Raw genomic sequence first — 18,910 nt, 5'->3', positions numbered from 1 at the left:
ACTGTACTGAAACGTACATGTACTTTAATTCTTGTACAGGCAGTCCCCGTTTTACGAATAGCCAATTTACATCAGACTCGTACTTATGAACGGGGATCCTGTTCTACCTTTGGTGTCCCAACATGCCCCTGATCTTTGATTCTGAGTCCCAATGCACCCCTCTCCCTTCCTCCCGAGTTTCAACGTGACCTTCTTTCTCCCTCCCTCTCTCCATTTTATGCCCCAAATACGTGCCTCCTTCCAGCGGATGTTTACCTTCTGGCCGTCTCCCTCTTCCTTCCAGCTGCAGTCATTTCTCTGCATAAAGCCATGGGCGGCAGCTCCTACATGTGTCCCGCAGCTGAGCTGGAAGCCTTCCCTCCATAATTAACATTGATGGTTTATTGTCAAAGATTTTACTCTCCTTCCCTCGGTGCATATTTAGTAGCAGGAGAAGTCACAAGATCACTGACCACTCCACTCTGAGATTCCTCCCAAACTCTCACCCTAGTCCCAAGATATGCTAAGGCTAATTCATCCAATCACACCTTCATTGGAGCCATTCCTTCAAAGAGACAGACTCCCTCCATCAGATAACTCTAAAGCTTCCACAGCAAAAAGCCCTAGCTGAATCAGTGAGCATGGAAAGGGGGAACTAAAATATGCTCTTCACCTTTGGAAGAGCTGGTCTGACACAACCTCATGTTTCCTATGACTGGCTGTGCGATGAAACAATGTGGTTCCAAAGGTTAGGCTGCATCAAACAGGGAACCTGTGGGGGAGGGGGAGACAACACTTGAGTGACTTTTTCAGGTACCCATATTGCACCACCAGCCAGTACTGCAGAAAGATTCTACATTAGTCCTGTTATGATGTTATGTTATCTAGGTCTTGTATTCTGCCAATTCCCACCAAAAATGGTTCAAAGTGGATAACAAAAGAATAAAGAATTCAACAGAATATTCAGCAAATATGTCAGCACAGACATCAAATAATTAGAAGAATCTATTAAATAAGTAAATTTTTAAAAAAATTATGGAAGGATAGATATGAAGATGAAGTTCTTAACTCAGATGGAAGAGAAAGCCAAAAATGAACTGCTTGATGCTGGAAAGAGTCTGTTAATCTTTTTTTATACCTGACCCCAGAGAAGAGGGAAAATTTAAAAAGAAAGGATATCTAGCACCAGAGTAACTATAATGTAGGGGGAAATTAACCAAAATTATAAAGGAAAATTATGCTTGACACTGTCAAAAAGAAGCCACCCTGTTACATATAATCAGAGAATGAACATGAGGGCAGTAATTGCCTACCGTGTAACTGCTTAGCAACCAGCACACAGCCATAGAGAAAAAAAAGACCTCAGTTAAAGCTTCATGGGACTTTTAAAAAAACTCCACAAGCTACAAGTGCTTCAAAATTGTGCCTCAAAGTGTTTCAGAATTATTCTTTAAAGTTGTGCAAAAAACATGCAGAACATTGAAATCACTCAATCAGCTTCACAGTCCAGCACGTTATAAATATTCTGAAGTTTAAAGTCTCAGTCTCTTTTAAAAGATTTATCACACGCGGTGCAGCGGTAACTGCACTGTCATTTCATTAGTTTAAAGAGTACTTAGCTGCACTCCAGGGTCTGGTGGCGTTCACTCTACATGCTTTCATACGTTGTATTCCCTGGTCTTTCTGCCTGTTGATAGAATAGCAGCAAGAGTACTTATTACTAGATTAGACAGATCAATAACCTGTGAAAGGTCTGGCTCTAATTTTATTGATCATTTTTTTAAAATAATGTGCTATAACAGTAGCTGAAGAATTGACTATTCTAATGAGAAGGACCTGCAGAGATAAATTTACATCCTTTGGAAAGACAAAACAATTACTTGGAAGAAGAAGATACAGTATCTGAGCTGAAAAATAAGATTTCTTAGCTTTTCGCATAGCTGCCTTATAATCCTTACTCTTCCATTTAAATTATAACTCTAAACAGTGAGAGCATCGCCACTGATGTTTAAGGTGCAGCATTTAGATTTCATACATGTTAACTTCTGCGAGTACGAAATGAGGGAATAGTTTTATGTTTCAGGGGAGCAAGATTGTCTCTAACACTTTATTCCAAGTACTAAAAGACTCTAAAGGATTAATGTTGAACTCTAATCTAGAAAGAACCATCTGCCATAAAAGATCTTTGATCATTCCCCTTTTTGTTGATTTAAAAAGTGAACACTTTGGGCCAGATTCTCTAAATGGCACCTGTTAGGCACCTAGATTGGTAGCACCTAGGAATACCTAACTGAAATTTGCACAGAAGTTAATTGTTTTTAATTGAGCTTAATTGGCATTTTAATTGAAAATACAATTTAAACAATTTAAAATATGATTTTTTAAAAATTAATTAAAAGTTCCATGTGAATTTCAGTTAGGCATCAAACTGTGCCTAATGATGCCTAACTGAAAAGCGTGGTTTGAATTAAGCACTGGTAGGTGCCTTATTGTAGGTCAGGAAAACCTTGCCTTACATTACAGGTGCCTAACTCAAATTTAGGCATCACTAGACACAATTCTTAGTATAAATCAGGGGTGTCAAAGTCCCTCCTCGAGAGCTGCAATCCAGTCGGGTTTTCAGTATTTCCCCAATGAATATGCATGAGATCTATTAGCATACAATGAAAGCAGTGCATGCAAATAGATCTCATGCATATTCATTGGGGAAATACTGAAAACCCGACTGGATTGCTGCCCTCGAGGAGGGACTTTGACACCCCTGGTATAAATGATACCTAGATTTGATTGATTTGCAGTAGATGTCATTTTGTTAAGTGCCTATGATCTTGGAGCCATTTATAGAATTTTGCATAGGTTATTGAGATCAGAATTTGGGTGTCCATGTATTTTACAAAGGTCCTGCCACAAGCAGAGACTTCAGTAAAATACTTGTGTATGTTTATTTACTAGTTCCCACAAACATGTATTTGCAAGGATGCCAAGTGAGAGGAGAGATTTTACAAATCTACATGCTGCCTAAACCAGTGCCTTCACTTGAGGTATTAGAAACATAGAAACATAGAAAAAAGCGGCAGAAAAGGGCTACAGCCCACCAAGTCTGCCCATTCCAAGTATCCCCCCCCCTGAATTTACTTCCTTAAAGATCCCACAAGAGTATCCCATTTATTCTTAAAATCCGTCACGCTGCTGGCCTTTACCACCTGGAGTGGTAGTCTGTTCCAATGATCTACCACTCTTTCGGTGAAGAAGTACTTCCTGGAGTCGCCGTGAAACTTCCCTCCCCTGATTTTCAGCGGATGTCCTCTGGTGGTCGAGGGACCCATGGGCCAGGAGATATCTTCTGGCTCGATGCGTCCCGTGATGTATTTATATGTTTCGATCATATCTCCCCGTTCTCTTCTTTCCTCGAGTGAGTACAGTCGCAACTTCTGTAGTCTTTCTTCATATGGGAGATCCTTGAGCCCCACGACCATCCTGGTGGCCATTCGCTGAACCGACTCGATCCTTTGCACGTCCTTTCGGTAGTGTGGTCTCCAAAACTGAACACAGTACTCCAAGTGCGGCCTCACCATGGCTCTGTACAACGGCATCATAACTTCAGGTCTCCTGCTGATGAAACCTCTGCGGATACATCCCAATATTTGTCTTGCCTTGGAGGAAGCCTTCTCCACTTGATTGGCAACTTTCATGTCTTCACTAATGATCACTCCTAGATCACGTTCCTCCGTGGTCGTAACCAAGGTCTCGCCATTTAGTACATAAGCTCTACGCGGGTTTCTCTTGCCCAAGTGCATTATCTTGCATTTTTTAGCATTGAAGCCTAGCTGCCAAGTATTTGACCATTGTTCCAGCAGCAGTAGGTCGTGTGACATAGTATCAGGTAATGAGCTTTTGCCTACTATGTTGCAAAGTTTGGCGTCGTCGGCGAATAGTGATATCCTTCCTCTAAGTCCTTGTGTCATATCTCTTATGAATAAGTTGAATAGAATTGGGCCCAGGACCGATCCCTGCGGCACTCCACTGATCACGTCCGACGCTTCAGATGGGGTACCATTCACCACCACCTTCTGACGTCTGCCGTTCAGCCAATCCCCAATCCATGTAGTTAGAATGTCTCCTAATCCTATCGATTTTAGCTTGTTTAGTAATCTTCGATGAGGGACGCTATCAAATGCTTTACTGAAGTCCAAATATACCACGTCTAGTGACTCTCCGGCGTCCAGTTGTCTAGTAACCCAGTCAAAAAAGCTAATCAGGTTAGATTGGCATGATCTACCCCTGGTGAATCCATGTTGGTGTGGATCACGTAGGTTTTCTTCGTCTAGGATTGTGTCAAGATTCTGTTTGATCAGTGTTTCCACGAGTTTACACACTATAGACGTGAGACTCACTGGTTTGTAGTTTGCTGTCTCTGTCCTGCAACCCTTTTTGTGGAGTGGGATTACATTGGCGGTTTTCCAGTCCAAGGGGACCACTCCTGTGTTTAGGGAAAGATTGAAAAGAACCGATAATGGTTCTGCCAGGACTTCTCTTAACTCCCTGAGCATTCTGGGGTGTAGGTTATCCGGTCCCATTGCTTTGTTTACTTTGAGTCTTGATAGTTCGTTGTAGACGCTACTGGGCGTAAATTCGAAATCTTGAAACGGGTCTTTCCGGTTATCTCCCGTCTGAAGCTGAGGACCAGCTCCCGGTGCTTCACGAGTGAATACTGAACAGAAGTATTTGTTTAGTATTTCTGCCTTCTCAGAGTCTGATTCTGCAAATTTACCGTCCGATTGCTTCAAGCGTACTATGCCATCTTTGTTTCTTTTCCTGTCACTGATATAGCTGTAGAAAGATTTATCCCCTTTCTTCATTTTTCGTGCTAGCTCTTCCTCCATTCGGAGTTTGGCCTCTCTGACTGCTGTTTTGACAGTTTTGGATCTGTCAAGATAGTCCTCTTTTGCCCCCTCCCCGCCTAAATGTTTGTAGGCGATAAATGCGTCTTTTTTCTGTTTAACTAATTCTGAGATTTCCTTACTGAACCATTGGGGTCTTTTGTTTCTTCTACCTTTACTTACTGTCCTTATGTATCGGTCTGTTGCTTCGTGTAGTATGGACTTCAGGGACAACCACATATCCTCCACGTTGTTAGTTAGTCCTTGTTTATGTAGTTCCTGATGGACGAACTCTCCCATTTGCTTAAAGTCTGTGCCTCTAAAGTTGAGAATCCTTGTTGCTGTGCTTGTTTTTGGGAATCCTTTTCTGAGGTTGAGCCATATCATATTATGGTCGCTGGAGGCCAGTGTTTCCCCTACCGAGACCTCAGTGACACTATCTCCGTTGGTGAGGACCAGGTCCAGTAACGCCTGGTCCCTGGTGGGTTCCAACACCAATTGCTTGAGGCGTGCACCCTTTATGGAGTTTAATATTTTTTTGCTGCTACCCGTGGTTGCAGAGAGTGTGTTCCAGTCTGCATCTGGCATGTTGAAGTCTCCTAGTATTACTGAGTCCCCGCGCAGCGTGATATTCTCTATGTCCTCAATCAATTCCATGTCTTTGTCCTCCTGTTGCCTGGGAGGTCTATATATCACCCCAAGGTATAGGCATTTTTCATTCCCTCTGGCCAGATTCACCCAGAGGGATTCCCCAGTGTATCTAACATCCGTGATTTTGGTGGTTTTGATATTTTCCTTAGTGTATAATGCTACTCCTCCTCCCAATTTACCCACTCGGTCGCATCGAAGTATGTTGTACCCTGGTATAATCATATCCCATCCATGCGATTTCGTGAACCAGGTTTCAGATATCGCTATCACGTCAAGATCGGCGTTTGCTATTTCAGTCTCTAATTCTAGAATCTTATTGCCCAAGCTGTGTGCATTAACATACATAGCCCTCCATATCTGTGAAGAGTTTTCCTTATTTGACAGTGTGGCTCCCGAAAACTCAGTGATATTTCTCCCTGATCTATTGTGGGTATCATTGGTACTTACCTTAGACTTGGTAGTATGAGTGCGATTTGCCTCCTCAGGGTGATTTCTTACTGCTCTGGGATATAAGTATGTACCCTCCCCCAACTTACCTAGTTTAAAGCCCTATGGAGTAGTCGGGCCAGTCGATGTCCAAATACGTTTCTACCTCTTCTGGTTAGGTGGAGTCTGTCTGGTCCTTGTAGTCCCTGAAGTGTCTCGCCGTGGTTAAGGAATCCAAAGTTCATTTCTATGCACCACTCTCGTAGCCATTCGTTAGTTCTTCGAATACGCTCTTCTCTGGCTCTGCCTTTGTCTCTCACTGGAAGGATTGATGAAAAGACCACTTGGGCTCCTATCTGCTTCAACTTCTTTCCCAGCGCTCCAAAATCTCTGGGGATGTTCTCTGTGGTATTCCTAGCAGTGTCGTTAGTGCCTACATGAATGAGAAACATGGGAAAATGATCATTAGGTTTTAGAATTTTGTCTAGGTTAGTGGTAATATCCTGGATCCTGGCTCCAGGGAGACAGCAGACCTCTCGTGCCTGCAAATTAGGCCTGCAAATCGGTCCCTCGGTGCCCCTTAGCATGGAGTCACCAATAACTACCACTCTTCGATCCTTCCGAGGGGGCCGGTCTATGTGCTCTTGATTAGATGTTGTCGGCTGGGTATCTTCATGAGTCTCTTCTGCTATTTCCTCGGTGCTTTCGTCCTGTAAGATCTGATATCTATTTTGTAGAGTTAACTCTGGTATTGATGGACGAGCAAAGTATGACAAATAACTGCAGTCTGTAGCACTGGTTGGAATATTATGGAAAGTGTGTTTTACAAAGGATAGCATCTAATGCAGTGTAAGTAATGAAAGAATTCACTTGATTTAGGATGATAGTCAGACACTACGTAGTCCAGTGGCTTAGTGAATTTTCTGGCTTATGATACCCATGATATAGTGAACCTATTGTATATAGACAAGTAGAGACATCCTTTTCCTGATACAGATGAACCTGTAGTCTATACTTTGCTATAGACAAGTTCTGCAAGATGTATTATTATGTAATGCAAGTAAATGACTGCAAAAGTTTTGCTATGAACAGAATCCTACATAAAAACAGGATTGCAGATAGCACAGAAACAAAAATGATGGTGGCAGAGCAGAGTATCTAGAATTATTTTGAACATTGTAACTCACATTGTGAAAAGATCCAGTGGCTTTTGCGATACATGGGGCACTCGAGGCATCAAGATGGAAATACAATACAACAGAATACAATTCATTGCTTATATTTCACGTAATGCCTACACAGCTCAACTTGAATTACAAATTTAAGAAGCTGTCATAACCAGGAACAATATACAAATTAATATAACATTCCTAATTTAATTATATGTTCTTTATCACCTCTCTAGACCAGTATAGACTTCACTGATGGGTAATAGCTCACTTTGACAAGCAGGTCCAAACTTTGGTTGTAGTACCAAATAGCTGTATCCCCTCTAGGAAACAAGTCTTTCTTCAGTCTCTCAGCAGGTGAAGGTGAGCGGTGCCAGTCTCCCCTTACTCAGGCCTGTTGGAATTTGTTTAGCGCTCCTTGTCCCCATTCTTGTGCCGGACTGAGCTTGGGGGATCCTGTTTGAGGGTCTGCCCAACCTTGGGGGTGTCACACTCAATGAGTCATGAGTTGAGTCCCTCCCCCCATTTTCCTCCATCTTCCCATATTTTTGTAGAGGTGCCTCAGCTGTAAGCCTTGCCACTGATACTGGCAAGGCATATAGCCTAGAGAGCCAGTGGAGTCTGTTCTGACAAAAAAAAAAAAATTCTGAGGCAGTGCCAGTCTGAAAGGATCCTTCAGTGATTTGTAATTGATTTTTCCTTGTTAACGGTACTTTTCTTACAGCTAGGTCGGGTATTGTGCAATGAGCACATTTAAAGGGAAAAAGTGCTCATTGTGCTCCAGATGCGAGGCAGCCGCGACTGGCCTATGCACGCAGTGTGCAGGCTGCTGCGAAGGGGAATCCTCATTGGCATTGGGTGCCGGCATCCAGGGATCCCCTTCGCAAGTGCCTTGTGTGCCGGCATCTGACAGCGGGGAAGCCCAGGCTTCCCTCGTCATCCACACAAGGATTCCCCTAGCCGCTGACGGCCAGGGAAATAAGGTTTTCCTCACTGCCGATGGTGTTGGGGACTCCCCCTACCGCTGCTGCCAGCTTGCCTGCTTTAGTGGCTGGAGCGATTCAGGCTTTTCAGCCACTACAGGCCTCAGGAGTTCCATTTGTGGTGGGCTTGGCTCCGATTTTGGCGGGAAGCACTTCCATCTTTTCTGTAGCCTCAGGTTTCTTCTAGGTCCCCTATGGCAGGGAGTCCCGTTGGGCTGCCAGGGGCTTTCCCTTCTGATTTTGTTTTTGCCATGTGTAAGGCTTATTTTCAGGCAGCCGGGGGTCCTACTTCTGCCCCGGGGGTCCCTCGACCACTCTGGTATGGCCTCCCTCGGCGCCGGTTGCGTCCCCATCTTATCCTCTCTTGATCCAAGTGGCCGAGGGTCTCTTGGGACAATGATTTTGCATATGAGAAGCAGTTTTCTTTTGATGAGGACCTGGACCTTATGGGAAACCTCCAGGATCCTCACGAGGGGAGGGGAGGGAAATGCCATTAGCGGCAGCTTTGTGGTTCTGTCAGCTGGCGAGGTTGCTTCCATGGTGCGCATTTTTCAGGAGCTTATTCTTCAGGTCTCCTCGGTGTTGCGTTTCAAGGAAGACACAAAGGAGCCCCCGCGTATACCCTCTGCTTAGGGGGATCTGCCCTGCGTCACGCTCTTTTCCTATGCATCAGGATATTCGGGATATTGTTCTTGTGCAGTGGAAAGTGCCGGAGGCGCCCTTCCATTTTGCGCATTCTATGGCTCGCCTTTATCCCATCCTGGAGGGGAATAGGTGGGATACCTTGAAGTCACCCATGGTGGACGCGGTGTCTCCACCATCACGAAGTGGCATACTGCCCGTTGAGGGAGGCTTAGCCTTATGGGACTCTGAAGAGTGTTGATTAGAGTCTCTTCTTAAACAGAATTTTGATGTCTCTGCCATAGCAGTTCAGGCGGCAACATGTGGTGGTCTGGTGGCTCAGGCTTGTTTTGGGTGGGCCGAGCATGTCCTTCACCAGAGTCTGATGACTGTTCTTGGTGGATCAGAAAGTTGCCAAAATTGAGATGGGTGCCTCTTTCTGATGCTCTGTATGACCTGTTGTGAGCATCGGCTAAGTCCATGGCGCTCGGGGTGGCCGCTCGTCATACCTTGTGGCTTCAGGCTTGGTTGGCAGATGTGGCATCTAAGGCTAAGCTGGCAAAATTTCCCTTTCGGGGGTCCTTTTTGTTTGGTGAGGATTTGGACAAGTTGATCCAGATCTTGACGGACTCTAAGGTACCCTGTCTTCCTGAGGACCGTGCCTGCATGCCTGCGTGGGGGTGTTGCTTGGGGGCATTTGCGTGATTTCCGCAGATATCGCTCTGGTTGAGGGGCTGCTTCCCAGCCTCGGGGTCACCCCGGGGATGTTTTTTTTGGTACATGCAGTCCTCTTGGGGGGGCCCATCAGTGAGGGCATGATTCCTCCGCTGGTTCCCCCACTGCCCTTCTGATCCAATGACTTCTTGCCAGCACCTTGCCTTGTTTCCAGTGGGCGCTTGGTTTCAAGAGTTTTGCCAAGGGTGGGCCACTATCACGTCGGATCAGTGGGTCCTGGAGGTGATTTGGGAAGTCTATGCTCTAGAATTTTCCCGCTCCTTGCCAGATCCTTTTCTTACTTCTCCTTGTCAGGTAGCGTGGAAGAAGTGGGCCTTTCACCAGACACTACAATGCTTGCTAGATCTCCAGACGGTGGTGCCAGTGCCTCTGCAGGAGTGGGGCACAGGCAGATATTCAATTTATTTTGTGGTGTCCAAGAAAGGGGGATCTTGCAATCCATCTTGGATCTGACGGGGGTCAACAGGGCTCTGCGCGTTCCTTCTTTTCACATGGAAACCCTGAGATCTGTCTTTCTGGTGGTTCAGGAGAATTTATGACCTCGATCTGACGGAGGCCTACTTGCATGTTCCGATTCACGCCTCCCATCAGTGGTTCCTTCGCTTTGGAAGCTTGGATCCGCACTACCAGTTTTGTGCTCTCCCTTTTGGTCTGGACATGGCTCCGTGGACATTCACCAAGATCATTGTGGTCGTGGTGGTAGCGTTGCGCAAGGAGGGCATTCTGGTTCACCTCTGGCTGACTGGCTGACTGGTTGATCAGAGCGAAATCTTTTCAGGGTTATGGCTTGGGTTGTAGAATTCCTGCAGCCCAGTTTGAGATACCAAGCCAGAACTGAAGGCCTGCAGTCGATGGGATGGGTAGTCAACCTGTCCAAGAGTTGGTTGGCTCCGTCTCAGCACCTGGAGTACCTTGGGGTTCTTTTCGACACTAGCATGGGGAAGGTCTTCCTGCCAGAGGTCCATATGGGCAAGTTGCAGTCGCAGATTCACCTTCTGATGGCATCCCCATGTCCTCGGGCTCAGGGTTTTCTCCAGGTCTTGTGGTCAATGGCGGCCTCCCTGGTTGTGGTTCAGTGGGCTCGAGCTCACATGCACCCGCTTCAGCATGTTCTGCTTCAGCGGTAGTAACCCCAGGTACACAATTTGGACTCTCCCGTTCCTCTTCAGGGGTTAATTCATCAGTCTTCGTTGGTGGCTACAGTCTTCCAGTCTGGTACAGGGGGTGAGTTTGGATCAGCCCCAGTGGATGGTGCTTCTCACAGACACCAGTCTCCTTTCCTAGGGAGCTCAGTGTCTCGGTTGCTCTGCTCTGGGCAGCTGGTCTCCGGAGGAGGCGTCTTGGTTGATCAATATTCTGGAGACCAGAGCCATCTGGCTGGCCTTGCTAATGTTCCAGATGTTGACGGGCCAAGTCTGTTCAGGTTCTCTCGGACAATGCCACGGTGGTGACTTATGTCAATTGTCAGAGGGGAACCAAGAGTCATCTAGTAGCACAGGAGGCGGCTCTGCTCATGGGGTGGGCAGAGTCTTCTGTTGTGGACATCTCGACCTCCCACATAGCAGGGGTTGAAAATGTTCAGGCTGACTTCCTCAGTCAGCACATGCTAGATCCTGGAATGTGGTGTCTCGGACCTGCAGCCTTCAAGTTGATTGTGCGGGCTTGGGGACAGCCTGTTCTGGATTTGATGGCCATGAGTGTCAACACCAAAGCGCCTCGATTCTTAATTTGGTGCAGGGATGTTCAGGCCGAGGGGTTGGTTGCTCTGGTGCAGCCCTGGCCGACAGCAGGTCTCCTGTATGAATTTCCTCCATGGCCAATGGTGGGCAGAGTTCTTCTTCACATTGCTCAGCACCCCGGACCAGCCCTGGTACTCGGATCTGGTTCATCTTCTGGTGGTAGATCCTTTTCCGCTGCCTCTCTCGCCCGATCTTCTGACTCGGGCCCATTCCCATGTTTGATCCGGGTCCCTTTTGTCTTACAGCTTGGCTCTTGAATGGGAAGGTCTAGGTAGGAAAGGTTATTCAGATTTTTTGCAGGATGGCCTGTATAGGGGCCTGGCCTGGTCTTCTCTCTGGGTTCAGCTGGCGGCTTTGACTGTGTTTCGTGGTTTGCTACATGGTAAGCATTTAACTTCTTGCCCTAACATAGTTCGCTTTTTGTGGGCGGCGAAATTGATTCGGCCTCCTGTTCGGCCTTCAGTTCTGGCTTGGTATCTCAATCTGGACCTGTCCATGCTCGTGCACCCTACCTTTGAGCCCCTGGGTTCTTGTTCATTAAAGGATCTGACTCTCAAGGCAGTGTTTCTGGTAGCCATTCCTTCTGCGAGAAGAGTTTCTGAGTTGCAGGTTTTCTCTTGTCGGCCTCCCTTCCTGGAGTTTTCTAGGGAGCAAGTTGTGCTGCAGCCTGTTCCTTCCTTTCTGCCAAAGATGGTATCGCCTTTTCATGTCTACCAGTCTGTGGTCCTCCCGATCTTGGGTAGCCGGGAAGGCTCCTCGGAACAGAGGCAGTTGCACAAGCTGTATGTTGGTCAGGTCCTGTGCTCTTATGTTCAGCAGACCCGGGAGTTCTGGAAGTTGGATCATCTTTTCATCCTCCTAGCGGGTCCTCGTAAGGGGGATGGCACTTCCAGGGCTACCATTGCGCGTTAGATCCAGGAGAGTATCGCTTCCGCGTATCTTCTTCAGACAAAGCCTGTTCCAGAATTTCTCAAGACTCATTCCACTCTGGGTCAGGCAGCTTCTTTGGCTGAGTCTTTGCAGGTGCCTCCTGTGCGTCTGAACTGGAAGCCTTCTCTCTGATGTTGCAACATCAGAGGGAATGTTTCTGGATGTGGCGCAAGGAGCCGCTGCACGTGGCTTGGTGCACACTGCAGCTGTGAGGAGGAGGGAGCCGGCTACAAGATAACACCGGGGGCATCGGATCGCGGGCTGCATAAAACAGCCAGGTGAGCCGAATTCAGCCTGCAGGCCTTGAGTTTGACACCTGTGCTCTATAGGAATCCAAACCTGAGTCTCAGCCTGCCTGTCCGACACTACTGTTGGATGTCTCACTGCCATCTAAAACTGAATATGATTAAGACCGAGCTCCTTATATTTCCACCTAATACCCCCTCCCCCTCCCCCATTCTCTCTTTCTGTGGACAATACTCTTCTCCTCCCTGTCTTGTCAACTCGCAACCTCAGAGTCATCTTTGACTCCTCTCTCTCCTCAGCTCAGCTCCAACAAACCACTAAAGCCTGTCTCTTCTTCTATAATATTACTAAAATCTGACCTCTCCTTTCTGAGCACACTAACAAAACTCTTATCCACACCCTCATCGCCTCTTGCTTAGATTACTGCAACTTGCTTCTCTGAGGACTTCTGCTCAACTATCTCCCCTTCAATCCATTCAAATTTCTGCCGCATGACTCTCTTCAACTCTCTCCATTGGCTCCTCTTCCATTTCCAAATACAGTTCAAATTCCTCTTACTGACCTATAAGTGCATTCACTTTGCAGCCCTCAGTATCTCTCACTTATGCTCCCCCTTCCCCCTTTGTGTCCATCTCACCTATATCCCTATCTCACCATTTATTCAGAATCTTCATTTGTCTCTGTCCTTGTCTTTACCCCATGTTCACCATTTGCCCTTTCAATCTCCCCCCCCCCCTTTTTCAGCATTACTTCTATGTCTCTATTTCACTTCCTCTTTTTCAGCACTACTTCCCTTCAGCATTGTTCCCTCTCTGTGTCCCTATCTCCTCTCCCCCTTTTCAGCATTGGTCCATCTGTATCCCCATCAACCCTCCATTTTCAGTATTATTCCCTCTGTGTGCCAATCTAGCCTCTTTCAGCATTGCCTCCCTCTGTAAACCCATGTAACCCCTTTTCAGGATTTCTCCCTCTGTGTTAAACCCACCATCACCCCTGCTTTCAGCATGTCCCCTCTATATCTCTATCCTTATTCAGTAGGTCCTTCTTACCTTTCTCTTCTTTGTGTCACTATCTCCATTTTCAACTTTTCCCCCTTTTCCTGTAGCCAGAATTTTTCCACTCCAGCCCAGCCCAGTATGAAATATTTCCTTTTGTTTCCCTCCCCTCTCTCTTTCTCTCTCTCTCGTTCTCCTTCCTCACCCACGAGTCCTCCATCTGGCCCTCTCCCTTCCACCTGCATCCAGCCACACACCCTGCCCTGCGGCCCTCTTCAGCAACTTGTCAGCAACGGTGATCAAGACAGGCTGCCAACATCGAGGCCTTCCCTCTGCGAGTCACGCCTTTGTGGAAAAAGGAAGTTGAAACAAGCGGGACTTGCAGAGGGTGGGCCCCAACGTCAGAAGCTTGTGTCGATCGCTGCTGCTGACGAGTTGCCAAAAAGAGCCACGGAGCAGGGGGTGTGGCCGGAAGCAGGTAGAAGGGAGAGGGCCAGATAGGAAGGCTGCTGGAAGAGGTAGAAGCTCCGGAGCATGACACTGACCAGGATGATTTCTTTTTCAGGCTGCTGCTGCCACCACCGCGCCCCCCCCCCAAAAAAAAAATGACAAAAAACAGACTAAAGTGGATGCCCAGTAGCGGCGTCTTTGAGGTCAGGGAGAGGAAGGCTGATCGACCCGGTAGATCGGGACGGCAACACGAATCTATCACAGAGCTAGGGATGGGCTCCGCAATCAACTCATGTTGCTTTCCCAATCTACCATTCGATCGCACTCAACGTATTGGGCACCCCTGATGTAGAGGGTAAGCCCTTCTCTGCTCAGCTTTTAATTGTTAATTTCTTGAGGGACTTGTTTCTATTAAAACTTATCAATCCCCCTACCCCCCAAAAAAAGGGTCATGAGAACTTATCATTGTCCTTAACCAGTTGATAACAACTCCCTTTGAGATAAGGATAGTGGGATTTGATATACCGCCTATGTGGTACAATCAAAGTTGTTTATTCGTATGCAGGTACTTTCTCTGTTATGCACCCGGGGCAATGAAGGTTTAGATGACTTGCACAGAGTCAAAAAGAGTCACAGTGGAACTTGAACCCAGTTCCCCAAGTTTTCAGCCTACTACGCTAATGATTAGGCAGCTGCTCAAGTTACAAGCCTTAGAAGCTGATCTGTTTTTATATAACAGAATGGTTTTGCACACATATCCTAAATTCTATCTTAGCCAGTCAATTGTTCTGCCATCATGCCATTCATGTTGAAAGTGCACTGCATATTCTGAACTGCAAGAGAATCTTGGCCTTCTATTAGGAGCCACTCTTCTTCAGGGGATCCAAATTGTGCTTGAATTGTGTCTCTCAATGTTTAGTTTGAGTAGTCATCCTTCCATTCAGGCCATGTTGTGGAATAATTTTAAAATGCTGAAAAGTCAACATTTTCCTCATCATCCAGAGACTTGTGTAGATCTTGTAAACAATATTAGTTTCTTGAACTCACTGCTATTGATTTTGAGGAATGACCTGATCTCTTGATGGTATAATGGACCTGACAATCTCAAATGGGATAGTCAAACAGACTGTAAAAGTTCTTATATCCTTCCCCCAATCTGTATCTTTGAATAACTTTATCCTGGATCTCTTTATGTAGCTCCATATTTTGCATCTTTGGACCTTTCTTTCAAATTTACTTCATAGTGCAGAAAAAGCTTGATTCTTAATTGAATATACAAAGGTGGTTTAGTTTAACTTATTATAGACCTTGTTAAGGCAATTTTGGGGCATGAAGACTCGTGCAATCCAGACTTTTTGGTTTCTTATCCTTACTTCCAGAATATTTCGCTTTGAAAATATTGAGTATGTTGTGTAAATCAGTAAAACACTTTAATGTATTTTGAATTATGTTTTTCAGATGTGAAAAATGAACAAGTTTGTAAAGGCTTTTACAAAACACCATATTAACAATTAGAAGTAAAATTATGAATTTTTAACAATTGTTACTTTTCTTTAGGAAAAGGATGATATTCTACTCTTCTAAAAGAAATTTTTTACATGGTATCCTTTCAAAGGATAATATGGGTATGTATGTATATATTTATTTAAAATGCGTCTATGTTCATCTATAAAGAATTCCACATCAGTACAAACTTTTGTGCTCAGGACTTAGCAGCAGCCAAGATTATTCATAAGCACTGGGAGATAGTACAGACTTAAGAATTACATTTTCTCAAAATAGAAATTTGTAAGATATCTCATGTCCAGCTTTGACTCAAATTAGATTTTCCTGCACAGAAATCAATCCTTCCTTTGGGTCATTTTAAATGTATGTCTTAATAGTATCTAAGAGATATCCTTACAATTAAAGTAATTCAGGAACCCTGTAGGTGGTAAGGTTTATACTTGGCAACATACTTGTACCAATTGCTAATCTACTTTCATTTATATATGTTATCCAGTGTCCATGCTCCAAATTATATGTGGTGATGTCTACTATGTGTTTTAAGAACACACATTAGAACATAAGTCTAATATCAAACGCACAAGGGCAATTGAACTGCTTGGACTTGCAAAATAAATTTATAGATTAAAAATTTTTTTTTTTGCATAGAGCCAATTTCAATCTGGGGAGGTGATTGGACTAAGGCAGACATGGGCAACTCCGGTCCTCAAGGGCTGGAATCCAATCGGGTTTTCAGGATTTCCCCAATGAATATGCATGAGATCTATTTGCATGCACTGCTTTCAATGCATATTCATTGGGAAAATCCTGAAAACCCGATTGGATTCCGGCCCTTGAGGACCAGAGTTGCCCATGTCTGGACTAAGGCCTGATTGCTCTAAAATTGCTGTTAAAATCCTGTGGGTCGCTGTGGCACCAGTAAATTGTCTGATTGGAAAACAATGATTGATTTTCAAACAACTTTCCATGCAAATGAGTTTCGCAGAGGTCCACTGTAATCCCATCTGGTTAGTCTTAGGATAAAGTGACTGAAACGTGCAGAATAGTTAAAGGATAGAGGCCAAAATGTGAATGCTCCATAAAAAGCTACATCATAGTTACACATGAGCATCAATCACAGCCATGCCTTATTGTAGTGTGTCATGGGCACATGTCATAGGTGCGCCTCATATGCATCTGTATACATCTGTCCTTGCCAAAGGCAAAGGGAGGTAGGAGCAGAGAAGTACTAGCAAACCATGCAAATTCAAATGCTTTTTTTCTATACTGCTTCTGTGGCACATATATGCTGTCAGCAGCTTTTAGCAAGCACACATGAGACTCATCTTTAATACATGCACTTGAGAAGCACTTAGATTCGTTCAGCACTGCTAAGCACGATTCTCTATAGTGTGTCTATGCATTATAGAATTGCACTCAACATTCTTCTGCTGGTCGTCTAAACAACGCCTAAGCTTTAGACATCCTTTACAGAATCCGGCCCTCTGTGTCCCATATATGGTAATTTGGTTTAGGATGAGCTGTGGAGGGCTTTGATAGAGGCTCCAGTGATAGATTGGTTAGGATAGGCTGGTGTGGGCTTCAATAGCTACTCCAGCAGTGGGAAACCAAAGACAGTACTGGGTGGACTTCTATGGTCTATTGCCTAGAAACAGTGTGATTGTTTGGCAGACTGGATGGACCGTTCAGGTCTTTATCTGCTGTCATTTACTATGTTACTCCATGTTTTTGTGACCAAAGCTAGAAAAGAGAGGGCTGAGAACCTGGGGAACCTGCTGCAAAGTGAAGTCACTTAATTGAACTGTAATTACCCTGAGAGTAGGGGTAAATAAAAAAGTTCATGTTTTTTGTTTGCAAATGTGGTTTAAAAAAAAAAAAATTTTTTTAGTTAACCAAGACCCACTTGGCTACTCCAGTTTCTGCTCAGCTGTTGCTGTGCTGAGTACTAAGGTTTGGCTACTCACTGTCCTTATTCCCTGCACAAAGCAATTTGTGTCAGGAATGGAAGATAGTGCCACATGCAGGCCAAAATGGCCTTCTCTTCTGATACCCAGTGCTGAATGCAAAATTACATTTTTGTACAATCCCTCTGGAGGCTGAACTTCAGGATTCTTGTAAGTCTGGTAGCTTCTGCTGCAGGGCTACTAAAACTTGATCCCTTCCCTTTAGGCTACCTGCCCAGGAGTTTCCTGTCATGCTCAGTTTTGAACCTGCAGCTTCTCTGCATGGTTGAAATCAGTCTGTTCTGCTCGTGATTTGTTTTCAATTCCTAGTCTTTTTTAATTTATTTTGTGGGTTTGTCCACGTGCTACAGATCAACTCTGTGCGAGTGATCCTTCGACGGGAGATCGCAGACATTTTAAATTTTGTCTGCTTCTGGAGGATGCTCTGTAAGCTTAAACTGCAGTAAGCCCTCTGGACAGCCTGCAGATTGGATTGGGTCTCCGGGATTGGGATCCATCTCTCCACTGGTTCGTCCACAAAGGGGTAGAGCGCAGGCTGCTCCGGTTCCGTGGAGGTACGCCAGGTTCGGAACAGCACTGCATGTCTTAACTGATTTCTCTGAGGGGTCCTGGTGGTTGTGATCTGAGGTGACAGGGAAGGTGAGGCGGTCAGAAGACCTGAAAAATCCAGTTTAATCAGCTCCTGAGGTACTGATCTTGCTTGTGCTGTGTACTGCCATAGACTTTCATTGCAGCACATGTCTCAGTGGTGTCTGAGACATAGAGTTTGCCAATTTGGGGGGGAGTTCAAATAGGGGTTTTGGGTGGTTTCCCTTCATGCCCTGGTCCCCCCACCTGTAAAATCCTAAAATCGCCGTTTTTCACGCTTTCCTGTGTTTTTAACAGGCGTTTTTCAGGCAAAATCAGCACACGGGGCGGCCATCTTAGATTTTCTTTAAAGTTTTTGAAACTATATTTTTTTGGACTTAGAAGCTTCATTTTTGCTCCAAACTTCACAGACGGCCACCTCAAGACAGGATGGCATGGATTCATGCCTTAAATGGGGCGGATTGCTTGCAGTTTCGCAATCGTGTATTCCATGCCGCGACCCATGAAGGGCATGAACCATGCATGGATTCCACACTATCCTCCTCCAGAGAGGCCCTGCTTTTATCCACTTCTGTCGGAGATGCGATTCCAGAATTCGGGACAACAAACTTGGGCGAGGATGGCACTTTCGCAAAACGCAAGTGCAGTTTCAGGGAAAAGTCTCAGTCTTCAAAGCATTCCAAATCTCAGTCCCGTAGATCGTCTCTGGCCACCGGGGACTATTTTCCTCCAGAATTTGTGGATATGATGTATCAGGCTTTCATGAGAAAGCAGCCTGTGTCTCCCTCTCAGACTCCAGTTCGGCAGTCTGTTCAGCCTTTGGATTCCAGCATGTCAATCTGCTCCCTTGCGGGTCTGCTTGAAAGCCAGCGGCAACTTCCTGCTATTGCCTCGGTTCCTGCGTCAATTTCTATGCTGTTGCACGGCTCTTCAGCAGGCTCCGCTGACGTGGCTAGCCTAGCAGATCTCAAGGATTCCCAGAACACTGATTTCCGCGATCTGGAAGAGGATCAGATGGTGCACAGGCTCTTTAAGTCCAGTCACCTTC

The sequence above is a fragment of the Geotrypetes seraphini genome, chromosome 2, assembly GCF_902459505.1.
Source record: "Geotrypetes seraphini chromosome 2, aGeoSer1.1, whole genome shotgun sequence".
In the NCBI taxonomy this organism is placed as follows: domain Eukaryota; kingdom Metazoa; phylum Chordata; class Amphibia; order Gymnophiona; family Dermophiidae; genus Geotrypetes; species Geotrypetes seraphini.
The sequence above is the reverse complement of the archived record's forward strand: the minus strand, read 5'-3'. Positions refer to the sequence as shown.